Source organism: Protopterus annectens, chromosome 7.part0 (assembly GCF_019279795.1).
Source record: "Protopterus annectens isolate FY-2018-M chromosome 7.part0, PAN1.0, whole genome shotgun sequence".
NCBI lineage: Eukaryota > Metazoa > Chordata > Ceratodontiformes > Protopteridae > Protopterus > Protopterus annectens.
The window spans coordinates 1755297613-1755311994 of NC_056739.1; the positions used below are offsets into that span (position 1 = coordinate 1755297613).

Consider the following 14382-nt stretch of genomic DNA (forward strand, 5'->3'; position numbering starts at 1 on the left):
GTGTATCAAGAAAAGAGGAGTAAGAATCCTGGGGCATGGTGGGGGGTCTGTAGCAAGCTACAATCTGGATTGTGGTTTTGCCCAGAGTTAGTTGAACTTGGATAATCTCGGATGCATTATGCTGAGCAACTAGCTTGGAGCTGTGGATATCCTTAATGAATATGGACACACCCTCGCCTTTAATGTTTCGGTCTGGGTTTGGTGGCTGAAAGGAATGGTATGAATTATAGCCTGGTAATGCAGGGGTGCTCTCTGGATCTTTGAACCAGGTCTCTGTCACTGCACAGATGTTGATGTTCTCCATTTTAAGGAGTGCCTCGAGTGAGTGCATTTTGAGGTTTAGACTTCTAGCATTGAGTAGCATTACCCTCAGGTTTTGCTTGCTTGTACCTGTTATGGTGGTGAATTTGTCATTTGAACCTTGCCTAAAGAAGGCACTATAGGGGTGGCAAGAGCCTTTGCCAGTATCCAGAATCCCAAGGGCGACAGGTGCAGGCCATCTCTGGCAAAACAGCATGGTCTCTAATCATGTCATCCCAGGCAGACAGATACTAGATTCCCTTAGAATGACACAAGAAGCATAGCCAATTGTTAAAGTCAATCATTTTGTCCTTGTACTGTGGTATCATACTGGGTGATGGCAGGATGGTACTCAGTGCTAGGGTCATACCTGCCTGGGCTACAAGATTGTAGAGCTCCTCCATGTCTCTTTTCATGTAGTCCAGGGAAGTACGTCTCAGGTCATTCACACCAACATGGACAATGATGGAGTCATATTTGTACTTGTTGTGGAGTGACCTGAGTGTGTGCATTATGTGGCGGATCCTGTCACCCAACAGGCAGCTGACAGTAAATTTCTCCTTGTTTAGCCTGGTGAGTGGAACATCAGTGGGCCTGACTATAGAGTCACCTATGACTAGAGTGTTGGGTACGTTATGCCATATGGGCTGTAGTTGAGTGGCACACTGAGTATGTGGGCTATGCATCATTTGGGTTGTGTTGGTGGGTGGAGGGGACTTGCATTTCTGCTTTGGAGGTCTCGGTTGTTTGGGCAGATTTTTAATGAGAGCCTTCGCGAATGTAGGTGTGCATTTTGTGCTTCTGTGTGTGTGTTTTGGTGGTGTAGGTTTTGAGGGACTATGTGATGAGTGTGGTATGGTGCAAGTGTTTACCTTCTACTGACTGTCTAGTCCAGTCTTCAGTGAAGAGAGCTTATGAGAGTTAATGAAATAGAAGACATTGTGATTGATTTACAGAGATATATGTGGAACAGATGGGGCCCTGATGGCAATTTGGTTGCAATCAATGCCCTCGGCTCATGGAAACAGGATTGTCATAGAATACCTGAACACTGGTGATTTTCCCCTCTGTGCTCATTTAGAACCAAATATGTTCAGCCACTTGCTGTACCGCTGTGTCAATGAATTGGCATATGATTCAAGAAGCCAAAAGCTGCAAAACTTCTAAAGTGTCTCATTTCAGACACTGAAGAGTCCTTGTAATAAGGATGATTGATACTGCCCAAAACTTTGTGTCCCCTGGGCTAGGCATTTCATGCATCACTCTTGATCCCATGTGAGGGGAGTGCATGTTTACTAAGGCCTGTATGGTGTCTCTCTCCATACACAGTAAGTTGGCTATGTCCTGATGATAAAGTTGATGACATGTTAGTTGCTGATAGATGGTCAGACCACTCTTGTTACTTGGAAGGTTATGACATGCACCATCATAGACACTGGGTCTGAAGGTGTCCACTTACCATAGCTCTCAACCTATTAACTCAAGAATGAGTGAGAATGCCAAAAATAATGGAGGAAGAATGATCAAAAATCAGGGAAAGAATTTTAAAACTCGCTCTTACGACCTTCAAAAATGTCTAGAATAACAATGTTTTTATTAGCATGTATTTTCTAAAGAATATGAAGTCTGAAATGTAAAAGCCAGTAATTATTTAGGGATTGCAATCCTCAAAAAATTGCAACATAACACACAAATTTTGTGAGGAATAGATACAATATGAGACAAAATAAGTGGCGTTGAGCAAATTCAAAGACAGTTGACAGCTATACCACTAACAAATGCTATTTTGCTAATGATAATGCTATTTCTAGCATCATAATGCAAGCCACACTACTGTACAATGGAAAATTCTGATGTTCAGAATAGATAATCATTTTGTTAATTTATACACATCTAAGACACTTTGCCATGTTTTATTTCATCATTTGCATGCACAATAGGTTTTATTAGCTTTTATTAGCATGTATGCATTTACTTGCATGTAGACACAGTAATGTAACAGTTAAGATCCATGGTTCAGACCTGACCTCTGGTCAATGTTTGTGTAGAATTTTCATGGTCTTCCTATGCCTTTGGGGCAGTGATTCACCTACCTCCTGAAAATATGCAGCAACATTATTTCTCAAGGATGGACAATACCACATTCAAACCAAATTCCTCCAGTTGAACTTGAAAGTTCTGCTAATGGACTGTCCCCCAAAAATGATCAGATTCATGACTGTAGGTAATGTATTTTGTGGCAATAACAACGTGGACACCAGACTGTATACTACATCAAAGCTAGCCAGTTAATTAAATTGGCTGCAGGTAATTTAGCACATTGAGTAATGCTGCAAAAAATGGCATAAGTATTTAGAACTTTCTCAGTAAAGTGAGACAAAATGATTTGGTCTTAGTAATGGGTTACCTGATTGCTCATATTAAGACAGAACAAGATATAAGGATTGCCTGTGTCCACATGGGTGGTGCAACAAGGGTAATGAAAGATAAGCCATTCTGAACTTCTGCCTGGCTAGCATTTTAATGATAGCGAATACAGGGTTTGTCAAGAGAAACAGTCACAAGATCTTATCCAAGAGTGGTCAGCATGCTAGTCAGGGAAAGGACATTGGGGTCCAATCAGAGATTGCAAAGTCATCCCTTATGAAATCATCTGGTCATAGTGTAGATCACTGGTGGTCACAGTGAACTGCATGCAGTGATCAGAGAAAACTCTAAGATCAATAGAGACTGGGCTGTACACTCAAATGTTGACTGGAGATAGTTCAAGGAAAAATTCATAGCTCTAGCATACTGGTTAGCTAATAAAGAGACTAAGAATACAGTTGCAATATCAAAGAACCTAGTGTCAGAAAACCTTTGCCAGATTCTGGAAAGTGACTCAGCAGATGGCAGTAAGAAACTCTATCAGGTTGCAAGGCAATGACAGAAAGGCATTGAAGATAGTGAGCAGATGTCATTCATATGGGATGACAGCAACAATCTGCTCACCAGATCAAAAGACATCTAGAACAAATGGAAGGAGTACATGAAGAAGCTTTTGAATGAAGAAAACCCCAAAGAAGCTGTATTATTGCATTCACTGCCTGCAATGAGAGGAAGGAGAAGTCACCCTATAATTATGAAATGTGCTAGGGAAGATGAAGTCAGAGTAATTATCAGACTCAGATGATGTCACAGTAGATATGATCAAGATGCTGGATGCACTGGGGAAGAAATGTCCCCAAGGTATTTAGCACTGCATGGAGAGAGAGAAGTATCATATGACTGGAAAGAACAAAGTGGATATTCACAAGTACAGACAATACAACGGTATCAAACTCCTGTCAGTCTACATGGAAGTGCTGGAGAATGCCACTCATAAATGAATACAGACAGTGGTAGAATGTAAGATGAAAGATGAGCAGTTCAGATTCAGATCTAGATGCAGTACAACAGACCTTTTGCATTGAGACAGGTAATTGAGAAGAAGTTGGAGATAAGTAAAGAGTCCACCTAGGCATTTCTAGACACTGAAAAAAACATGTAACAATGTCTCAAGAAAGCTGATTTAGGTAGTCTTGCAGTAGTTTGACTGTCCAAAAACATTGATAAACTCAGTATAGTCTGTGTACAAGGATTCACTGACTAAGTATGGACAATACTTGAATTTACATGTGATTTCCAGGTGTGCATCATGGCTCATTTCTAAGTCTACGGCTGTTTATAGTGTTGATGAATTATATCAGAAAAGGCCACATGGGACAGATCAACATTGCTGCATGCAGATGATGTGCCACTACAACTAGCTTCTTAATAGGAACTTCAACAAATGATACAGTACTGAATTATAAAACTGAAAGCACCTGGGATGACAAGACAGTGGCCACTGCAGTGATTGAAGATATAAGGGAAAGTTGTGAAATAGATTAAGAGTTTTAAATATATGACAGATATTGGCTATGAACAAGAGAAATCTGAATGAGGAGATTGAATCTAGAACCAGAGGTTGTGCAGCTAATTGGCACAAAGTGACAGAGGTAATGTGCAACATAAGAAAGCCAAAGAAGTTATAACGTAAGGTGTACAACACAATGGTGCAGCTGGTACAACTGTGTGTCACAGATGTTTGGACAGCAAAGGCAGGACATTGGGGGATTCTTTAAGCTGATGGAGATGAAGTAAATGAGGTAAGTAGTAGAATTCATGATGAGGGACAGATGAAGAAAGCAGGACATGATGGATGAAGAAAGATTAGACCGATTAGTAAGATCGGGGAAAAGCTTCCTGTAGTACAATCACATGTGCAGGCTTTTAGAAGCTGATTTGGTATATCAGATTTGAGAAAAACAGGAAAAAGGAGGAGATGAGGACATTTAGCCAAGATATTGGTGGACCTGTGACAGTTGGGCATGATTGTTAATGAAGGGTGGAGAGTGGCATTGAACTGAGAGAAGTGGCAGCAGTTGATGCTAAGCTCTGTCCCCATGTAAACATAAATGGGAAAAAGGAAGTAGATGATGATAATTATCATTGACCAGTTTAATTGGACACATAATGTGCTATTTCTCTAATTACAATGACACACATCTTTATTACAATCCAAGGTTACATTGTTCTGTGCAGTCGCCATGCTTGGTGCACTTTGATAACCCTGGCAGTTGCCCCTGGTAAGAAAAGTCATTTATATCTCATAAACAGTGGTTTCTTGTTGTATACAATGAGTTCAACATAGCAGAGGGAGCTACAGTAGCCATTACATAGATCAATCATATTTTGTTGTGATGTTAATTTACAGAAATATCTAAGTTATACAGCAGTCGCATTGGCTCAGAGCTTTTTTGCTCCCTTTTGTGCTAATATCTTTAAAAAGTTTTTACATCTAAGCCATACTTGCAGATATCTTTTCCCAACAGTCTCATTTCTGGAATGAAATGTAGTTGGCTTATATGTCCCTATTTTTCCTCTCCACTGTTTCCATTTCCCACATCAGATCAGATCTATTATTTCTCTTCTTCTTCATGGGCCTGCGTGTTTTTCTGATTCTTACTTACTCCTTTCCTGGCAATCAACATTTCCAAACTCCCTAATGCTTTAACATGCCCTAGCAGAGCAAGATCCCCCACCCAGCTTAACAAGAAATGTGTTCTCATGGGGAACCATTCACTTCCAATTATTCTGTGTAACAGAGCATACATATCTTGTTTATAGTTTACATGCCCAGAATATATGATCTAATCACCTTTCATCTGCATTTCACACCTCCAGCACGTGCCACTAGCTCCTGCATTTATTATGTTTATTTTTGTTGGTGTTTACAAATATTTCTACATGCATTTCCAGCTAATTATTCTAAATTTCCTGGATCATATAGTATTATTAGGAGGTGAGCAAGTCTTCAATGAATTATTATTAGTGATTTCCATCCTTTATTGATTTTTTCAAATCTAAAGTTGTTGCCATGCTAATATCCATCTGTCTTCTATGAGGACTTTGTAAATTCTCCCTATTAACTCTAGCTTCTACCAGGGTTTCTATTATCTTCAGTCTACAGGCAGCCCTAGTTAGTTTCTCATTCTGTAGCCTTGCTAATATGTTATATCATATACCTGACTATACCTCAAGAGGCCTCATTTTGGAATCTGAAAAACTCTCTGAGTTTGCTCCATTCCAGTCTTCTATCTCCTGATTTCATCTTGTTCCAAAAGTAACTAGTCTATGCCCCCACCCCATTTGTTGCATGATTTCATTTTTTAGCCTTTCCCAGAATCGTTGCCAAGATCACAAATTAAAGACTGTGTAGTGTACAACATTATTGGTACAATAAACATTTGTACTGCTTGTATCCTCTGGTATAAATTCCCTGTGCCAAGTTTCCATTTCCTTATCTTAACCTGCATGTTCAGTTTGACCATCTCCCATGATTCTTTTGGAGTATCTACAGAGATTTTGGCTATACAATCCCCTAGATATTTCAATTAATAGTGACCCCATAAATGTGCGGAGTTTTGAACTAAGACATGAGATGGCTTCTAATTTATACATATCACTTTAGTTTTGTCCTCATTAATCTTATATCCTGAAAATTAGTTTTGTCCTCATTAATCTTATATCCTGAAAGTTCTTTTTTTAAAAAAAAACTCCTCTAAGATATTAAATAGATTTGGTTTGTCTTGTCCTGGCTGTGAGCAGTGTAGTGTCACATTTTAACATTGCAAGTTTTTCTTCACTTTGCTGCCCATTCCATTTTTTCATGTCAGATTATTACGTCTTTTGCGTCAAGGATTCCAGCTGTAGTGTAAACAGCGATAGGAATGATAGACATCTTTGCCTTGTTCCCCTTCCAGTCCTAATTTCTTTTTTTTTTTTTTCCAGTCCTAATTTCTGACGTCACTCTACCATTCAGCTTTATTACTGTTTTCAGACTCTCAGATATTGCTCCTAATAGTTTAATAAAACCCAATCACTGACATTATTTCCCAAAAGATACTCCCAGTCAACCTTATTGAATGCTTTTTCTGCAGTAAATCCCAGTAAAACCAGTTGCTTTCCTTACTTCCCAACTAAACTATTAATCTAATTTGTCTTGATTATATTGACAAACATCAGCCTGCCTTTAAGAAATACACACCGGTCCCTGTTAATGATCCTTGAGAGAATTGGTACCACCCTGTTCAATGGAATAGCCACAAAAAAAGTTTATAATCGTGATTTAGTATTGAGATGGGATGGTAAGAGCCTGTATTGCAGGTACCCATTTCCTCTTTTAATATCACTGGTATGAAAGCCATATTTCATAACTCCATGATTTTTCTGTTTATTAGCATGTTTTCAAACATGCCTAGCCATTTAGGTGCCAGTTCTTTACAGACATTTTTCCAGGACTTCACTGGGTAACATCCCATCCCGGTGATTACTTGCTGCCGCTGTATGTTTCCTCTGTTCGTCTATCTCTTGCATTATCATCCTCATTAGACCCCTTGCTTCTCCACCTGTGAGCTTCCTGATGTCTATCCCCTGCTGTACTTGATACCTGTGTACTACACAGTCTTATAGTACTCCCTAAATATCTCTTCTGTTCTAATAGGATCTGTCCCATTTTGGGTACTCTAATCTTAAATGTGCCCATTTTTTTCTTTTGTTGCCACAACTTTAGGATTAGATTTTTTGATACTTGCGTATTATCGCAACCACATTGCAAATCCCTCTAAACCAGGTTCCAAATCGGTCATAATTGTGGAAATCAAGGACAAACGAGTCGTTGTTCTTACTTTCCTGAATTTGAATTGATAAGGTCGTTGGATGCAACATTTTACAGTTCTATTATTCGTAGTTGAGACGAGCTGCACACCATGTGACTCAAAACTAGGGGGTTGTTGTGAGAATCATTTGAGAAAAAACAGCAGTTTGTGAGCTTTCTCTTTACATCCCTAACATGGTATGTTGTCCCCCCCAGAAGTGGTATCCTCTCATCTCTCTCTCTTAAGTGACAGCAAGCCATACTGTTAAAATGTTCTCATTTGTTTACACTGTCTTTTCTCCCCTTTTTGCATGGTTTCAGAACCATCAACCTGTAGACATTACCAGAGAAGGGAATAGCTACAAAATGTCATCGGGTTTAAGGAGTACCTTTATTGGGTGTCAATGTATGTGTTCTGTGGTTCCAGTTTGCAGAAAAGCAGAAAGAAACACACTTGCAATCATTTCATACCTACTTATTTTTCACAGTGTTTACATATCCTCAGGTTGTCCTGGCATTGGGATTCAGGGTAAGTACTCCATCTTACATTGTCTTGCTGTGTTCTGTTTGCACAGCCAGGTCCACGGCCTTTAAAATGAAAGCATCTGTTGAAGGACGTCAAGCTGGAAAAGGATTTTGGGGCTTACTACTGCTCCTGGGTGTTCAGCCAATGTAATAAAACACTGTTTGGTAGCCTTCCCAACACCTACAAGGCCAGATGGAGTTGTTGGGCCATAACTTTAAGAATTCAGACACATTTGCAATGTGGTTGCGATAATACGCAAGTACCGATATTTTTGTTACTTAGCACTAATTTCATGACCATAGATCCTTATAGCTGCTTGCTTTTGCATAAATGCCTCTTCTTGATGTTCTGTCTGCTTTGACTCCAGTTCCCCATCTCTTTCTCTTCCTCATTTGTTAAAGACCCTCTTTTCTGCTCTTACAACCTTTTAGTTCATAATATCCACCCTACCTCTTCCTTCCTTTCCTGTTTCTCCTGCTCCTCTAAAATCTGCTTAGTTCTCTTTTGAACTTCTCCCAAGCGCTTAGGTTACTAGTGTACTCCTCATCCTATTTTACCACTTTCCCCCTTATTATTATATCTATCTCCCTTTTCTTTATGTCATTTTTCATCTATCCTATCTGGATCCTCCAATACTGCCTATACCCTGCCTAATTGATATTGGCTAGTTTAATACTTACTGGCACATGCAAGGCTTTCTTGACTCTTTCACACAGGAACATCTCAGTTCAAAAAGCTTTTCTTCCACAGGAAAAGTAGATCTTTATCTAGATCTATTTCTAAGGTTTTCCACTCAGACTTTGCTCACTGTGAGGAGAATGCTACAGGATTTGGGGTCTCATGAAATCAATGATTCTCATGATAACCATGGCAAGACTCCACATGAGAAAGAATCAGTAGTATCTGAAATCTTTTTGGTCCTAATCAACATGTTTTATCTTTTCAATTCCCTGTGCTGGAGATTGTCTGAAGAGAAATATTTTTGTGGAAGCAGCAGATATTCTTAAATCCAGGTCTGCCTTTCTTGCTCCCAGTTCTAAAGGAGTCAGTCAATACAGATGCTTCAGACTTTGCTTGGAGAGCAGTTTCAGAAGGGATAAATGTGCACAGGGTTTGGGACATGAAGTACAGACACAAGCACCTAAATATCAAGGAGATGTTTGCTGTGATCAAGGCACAGAACTCTCTGAACCATCTTTGGTCCCCAGGACATCTTCAAGTGGTTAAAGACAATACCACAGTCATGTGCTACATCAACAAACATGGGAGAAGCAGGCTGTACCCCTTTTGCAGACTAGCCATGTTAGCTACGGATATAGCTTCACAGCGCAATGTTACTCTACAGGCAGCCTACATTCCTTCATAGTAAAATAATTGTGTGGCAGACAAGCTGAATGAGACCAATGCAGGCCATCATAAATGGAAACTAGATTGGGGTCCTCCAAGATTTAATCCCATCTGTGTAGAGTTCATCAAGTTGACCCATTTGTTCCTCTCTGAACAATTGATTGGCAAGATTCCACTCCAGGACTCCATTCAAGAAGATTCTTCCCTGGAGATAAATGTTCCTGTATGCTTCTCCCACATTTCTACTAATATCCAGGCTCCTTCTAGAAGGAATTCCCCCAAGATCATTGTGGTGACTCCCTTCTGTCCCAGACAACAGTGGCTCCCCCCTCCTTTGGAGATGCCCAGGGGAAATTATCATAAGCTTTCTCACAGACTGAATCTACTCACACAGGAATAGGGGTGTTTGATTCACCCTGACATCAATCAATTTCAACTGACTGCCTGGATGATAGGGTCTTACTTCCTTTTATGCACTTGTTTATTGAGGACATGACACAGGTACCAATGGAGGCAAGAAAGCCTGATACTAAAAAATCATATATTAGCAAATGGAAAAGGTTTTCTAGCTGGTACCAGTAACATAACTGACACCCATTCAGGTATAGTTGTCCTCTGAGTCGACAGTATTTTGGTGAGTTATTATCCCATTGCTCTTCTTACTCCTCTATCAAAGTTCATTTATTGGCCATTTCAGCATGCTTGACCATGGATCTTCCCCTTTCAATGCAGTCTCGTGTCATAATGTTCTTGAAAGCAGTCTTACATAAGCATCCTCCAAGTAAATTGGTGGCTGCTCCTTGGGATCTTAATTTTGCATTAGTGAAACTAACACGTGCTCCATTTGAACCAGCTAATCTAGTTGACTTGAGGCTCTTAACATGGAAAACAGTTGTATGGATTGCTCTGACCTCTGAAAGAAAGGTATCTGAGTTGCAAACTTTTATGGTAAGTTAAACCTATCTCATTTTCCAAAGGGACAGGGTTTCTTTGAGAACTAATCCTTTTATGCTTAAAGGAGAATCCAAGGTTACTTTAAGCCAAACTATTCATGTCCCATTTTTTCCTGAACCTAAAAATGAAACGAGTAAAAAAGTCACACAGGCAAACTAATCAGTAAAAACTACAAGAAAAACTAGCTAAGGTAGAGTTTCCACTATGTGATAAAAAATGAGGGAGAAAGATACTCCATACCCTGGATGTCCACAGATAACTTAAGTACTATCTTGACAGAACTAAATCTTTCAGATCATTCAGATCTTTAGATCAATTGTTCATTTTTTGTGAAGGTAAGAAGAAGGGACAACTTGTGTCAAAACAGAGTATTTCCAAATAGTTCTCTAAGGCTGTTTTCTTTTGTTATACTCACCATAGCAAATCTGTTCCAGGCAGGTCAAGGCCAACCAGGGCCTTGGCTACATCTATGTTCTTTTGGAAAGGGTTAGAGTCTAGAAGTATTATAGAAGCTGCCACTTGGTCCTCTGTACATACTTTTACAAAGCAGTATAAGAGTGATTCCTTCCCTAACTCCAGATCATGCTTTGCTAGGACCATTGTCCGGGACTCCTGGACTCTTCTCCTTTCACCTTCCAAAGAGCTACAGTAATATACCCATATTGTGAAGGCTACTGCAGCAGTGATCTGTTTGATGAACATAGTAGTTGTTTAAGTAAGCTTACCATAACAGTAGATGTTTAAATGATCACTGCTGCATTAGCCGCTATCCCTCCCTCCATCCCCCTTGTTTTTTTTGGGTGTTGGTTTTATGTCAGGATGTGGACAGCTCATTTTTTTGTTCATAGCATTCCCATTTCAGAGCTCAGCCTTCCTCCCTCTGCTGGCAGGAATGCCTTCAAGGGGTTTGCACACAAACTTGTCTTTTAATTAGCTCAGCTCATACTGTCTGATCGTTTGGGCGTGTGGAAAGTACTGTGAAACTTTGGAAGCTGGCCAGCTGTTATGTCCTTGGCAGGATAGCTAATGATACTGCATCAGTGATCATTTAAACATCTACTGTTATGGTAAGTTTAACTTGAACAACTGCACTTTCTGCTTCTTTAATTCTGCTCGTAAGTCACACACAAATTGCTCTCCCATTCCCCTCAATGTCTTTCCTGACTCTTTGGGTCACTACGAATAGTTCAGTTATATCAGAAAATATAAAATCTTCTGAGAAAGTAAAAATTGTCAGTCAACACTACTGCTGCATTTTCTTTAATAACCTAATAAGAGTTGCTGAGCTAAAATCGCATTATAGTACTTATTAGGGTCCTCAGTCTGTTGCCTAAACACTGTATTAAAATGTCCTTATACAACAGGTTTGTCAGTTAACACTACGTTTTGTTTAATAACCTAAGAACATTATCTGCTTAAAGAGTATGCTAATACGAATTAGAGTCTTCAGTCCATTGCCAAGTAACTGCATTGGAAAGTTCATATGTAATGTGCTCTGGTGCTTCTAATGACTCATTCCATAATGCACCTCTAGCTATAACTATAAAAGCAATGTTTTCTTCTAGTCTAGTGAGCCTTACTAGGTCATCAAGAAAGATAAAAGAGAAAGCAACAAAATGCTACAAATAAAAGACTTGTTCTAACTCACTAACTTTGCTAATTGAGTTGTACTTGTGTCAGGATATCAGCTGTATCACTATAATCCTACTGTTCATGTCACTTCAGCTGAGTGTTTCCTGACATTTTCTTTTACCCCACTCCATGGTACTTTCCTCATCCAGCACATCATCTTTTACAACTTCGTTACACAGCAACTCTTCCCTTAACTTGTGTGTGTTCTTCTCTCTCTCTCTCTCTCTCTCTCTCTCTCTCTCTCTCCTGCATTTTTTACCAAAAAGGGGGGAGGGCTTTAGAGGCCACCTCTCCCTTCCAAGCCTGCAGTTTTGTGTTTTCCTTCCCTCTCATTTCTCGGATTGGGAGTTTTAGCTGTGAAATTGCTTGTACCTCTCCAGTTCAACTAGAGCTTCATCCAGATTAACAAAAGTCTTAACTCATATAGGAAAAAAAAAAACACCTTGATTGTATTGGGATACAGTACTTTAAATTTCATATCCAAGATTTTGTATACTTTGAAGAGTGGCATATATTTATAGCACCCCTGTTTAGTACACACCAAAAAGTCCTGGTCTACAGATATGTGATGCTCTCCTGCTATCAGAATTTTCCCTTTCTTATACATCTCCCACAAAAGTTGTTCTTTGAGATGGAAAGTTTACACTTTTATCACTACTGGTCTTGGATATTTTATGGCAGAAGGTTGCATTTGAAATACTCTGTGTGCTTACTCTATCAGGATATCTTACTGCAGAATACCTGTCCACTTGTGAAGAAATTTGATGATTAATTTGTTGGAATCTTTGCTTTCCATGCCTTGTGGCATATTATTAAACCACAGATTCTCCTGGCTTTCCCTGTCTTCCACTTCAATAATCTTTTCTTTCAGTTCCTCTTGCGCTGCTTCCAACTCAGACAGATGCATGGTGTGGTCTTTGTTCAACCTCTTAATGACTTCCACTTCATTTGAATGAAGGGATTGGGTTTTCTGAACTTCCTGAAGCCACCTGTTTTTTTTTTTTTTTTGTTATGTGCTTATTGAGGGAGCCGCTCATTTTAAGGACCTTTGCATACTGCGTACATTCTGTCTATTTTGTCTCTTTTTATGTGCAGATTAGCCATTTGTATCAGTCCTGGCTGTCTTTCTTCAGGGTTTGAGTTTGTAGTTCTTTCCCCGTGTAATTACATGGAGATGAGAGAGGAGCACAACTTTTTGCTTTTTTATCCATCTTCTTAGCATCCTTTAGCTTTCCTGTGGTCATTTATCATGGCAGGATATATTCCTTGTATGAAATTCGAGGAAAACCTTTACTTTTTATTGAAACTGTGTTTTAGTCACTTTTAATGGACTAGAGGGCAGTGACCATCACCTACATGCAGTCAGGATGCCACATCGGCAGTGACCATTACTTACATGTAGTCAGGATGCCACATCGGAAATGACCATCACCTACATGCAGTCAGGATGCCACATCGGCAGTGACCATTACTTACATGTAGTCAGGATGCCACATTGGAAGTGACCATCACCTACATGCAGTCAGGATGCCACATCAGCAGTGACCATTACCTACATGCAGTCAGGATGCCACATCGGCAGTGACCATTAACTATTACTGGTGTTATTAACACTGGGTTGCTTGTCCTGCCATTTTAAGTTGTATGTTTCCAAAAGTATTGTGTTATAAATCATTTTTTATGTAAAAGTAGATAACAGACCAGCTTTCCATGCTAAAATGGTGGCATTAGGCAACATTCACTTATTGAGCTCAGGAATGCACCAACCAAAAATATGTAAACAAAAATCCCAGAAATCTCAGGGAATACCTTACGAAAAAGAAAACTAAAATAACCAATAAAATAAAAAAATCCAGTCATGCCACTAAACTGTGCTTTCCAGCATGCTGTTCATACACATCACACCTTTTAGGTATGATTTAGACATTTAGTACTATAGTTTGGGCCATCAGATTTAGCCTTGATCCTCATAGATTTATTGAATTTCTTTATAAAGATAAACCCATTTATGAGTGAATACCTCAATGAATAAATGAACTAAGGTTATACAGAAATTCCGTATCACTAACCATATGGGGTCTAATTTACAAAGACCTTCTGTTTTGAAAAACAAGATTATGTACCTCTTACTAACACTCTGCTGTAATAAGTCCAATGCTTTGATTTTAATGCTTCGAGGCTGATAAGTATTATACACATTAAAGAGTTGAATAAACAGAGATAAACTTGAAAATAAACATATTAAAACAATCTACAGAAAAGATAAATCATGATACATTATTTCTTCCATTTGTAAATGTTTTTTTGAGCCCTACATATCTGTTTATATTACAGAAGTTTTCCCTGTCAGTTTGTGGAAACTGATCCATTACTCTTTATCCAGTACTACAAAGGGACATGTCTA

At 39.2% G+C, this 14382-nt stretch overlaps 1 protein-coding gene across 3 annotated transcripts in view; it reads left to right on the forward strand.

Annotated features, from left to right (window-relative positions):
- Positions 1-14382, forward strand: part of LOC122807225 (alanyl aminopeptidase, membrane) — a 1192582-nt gene that overhangs the window by 891363 nt on the left and 286837 nt on the right. The gene's annotated exons all lie outside the window — the stretch shown is intronic.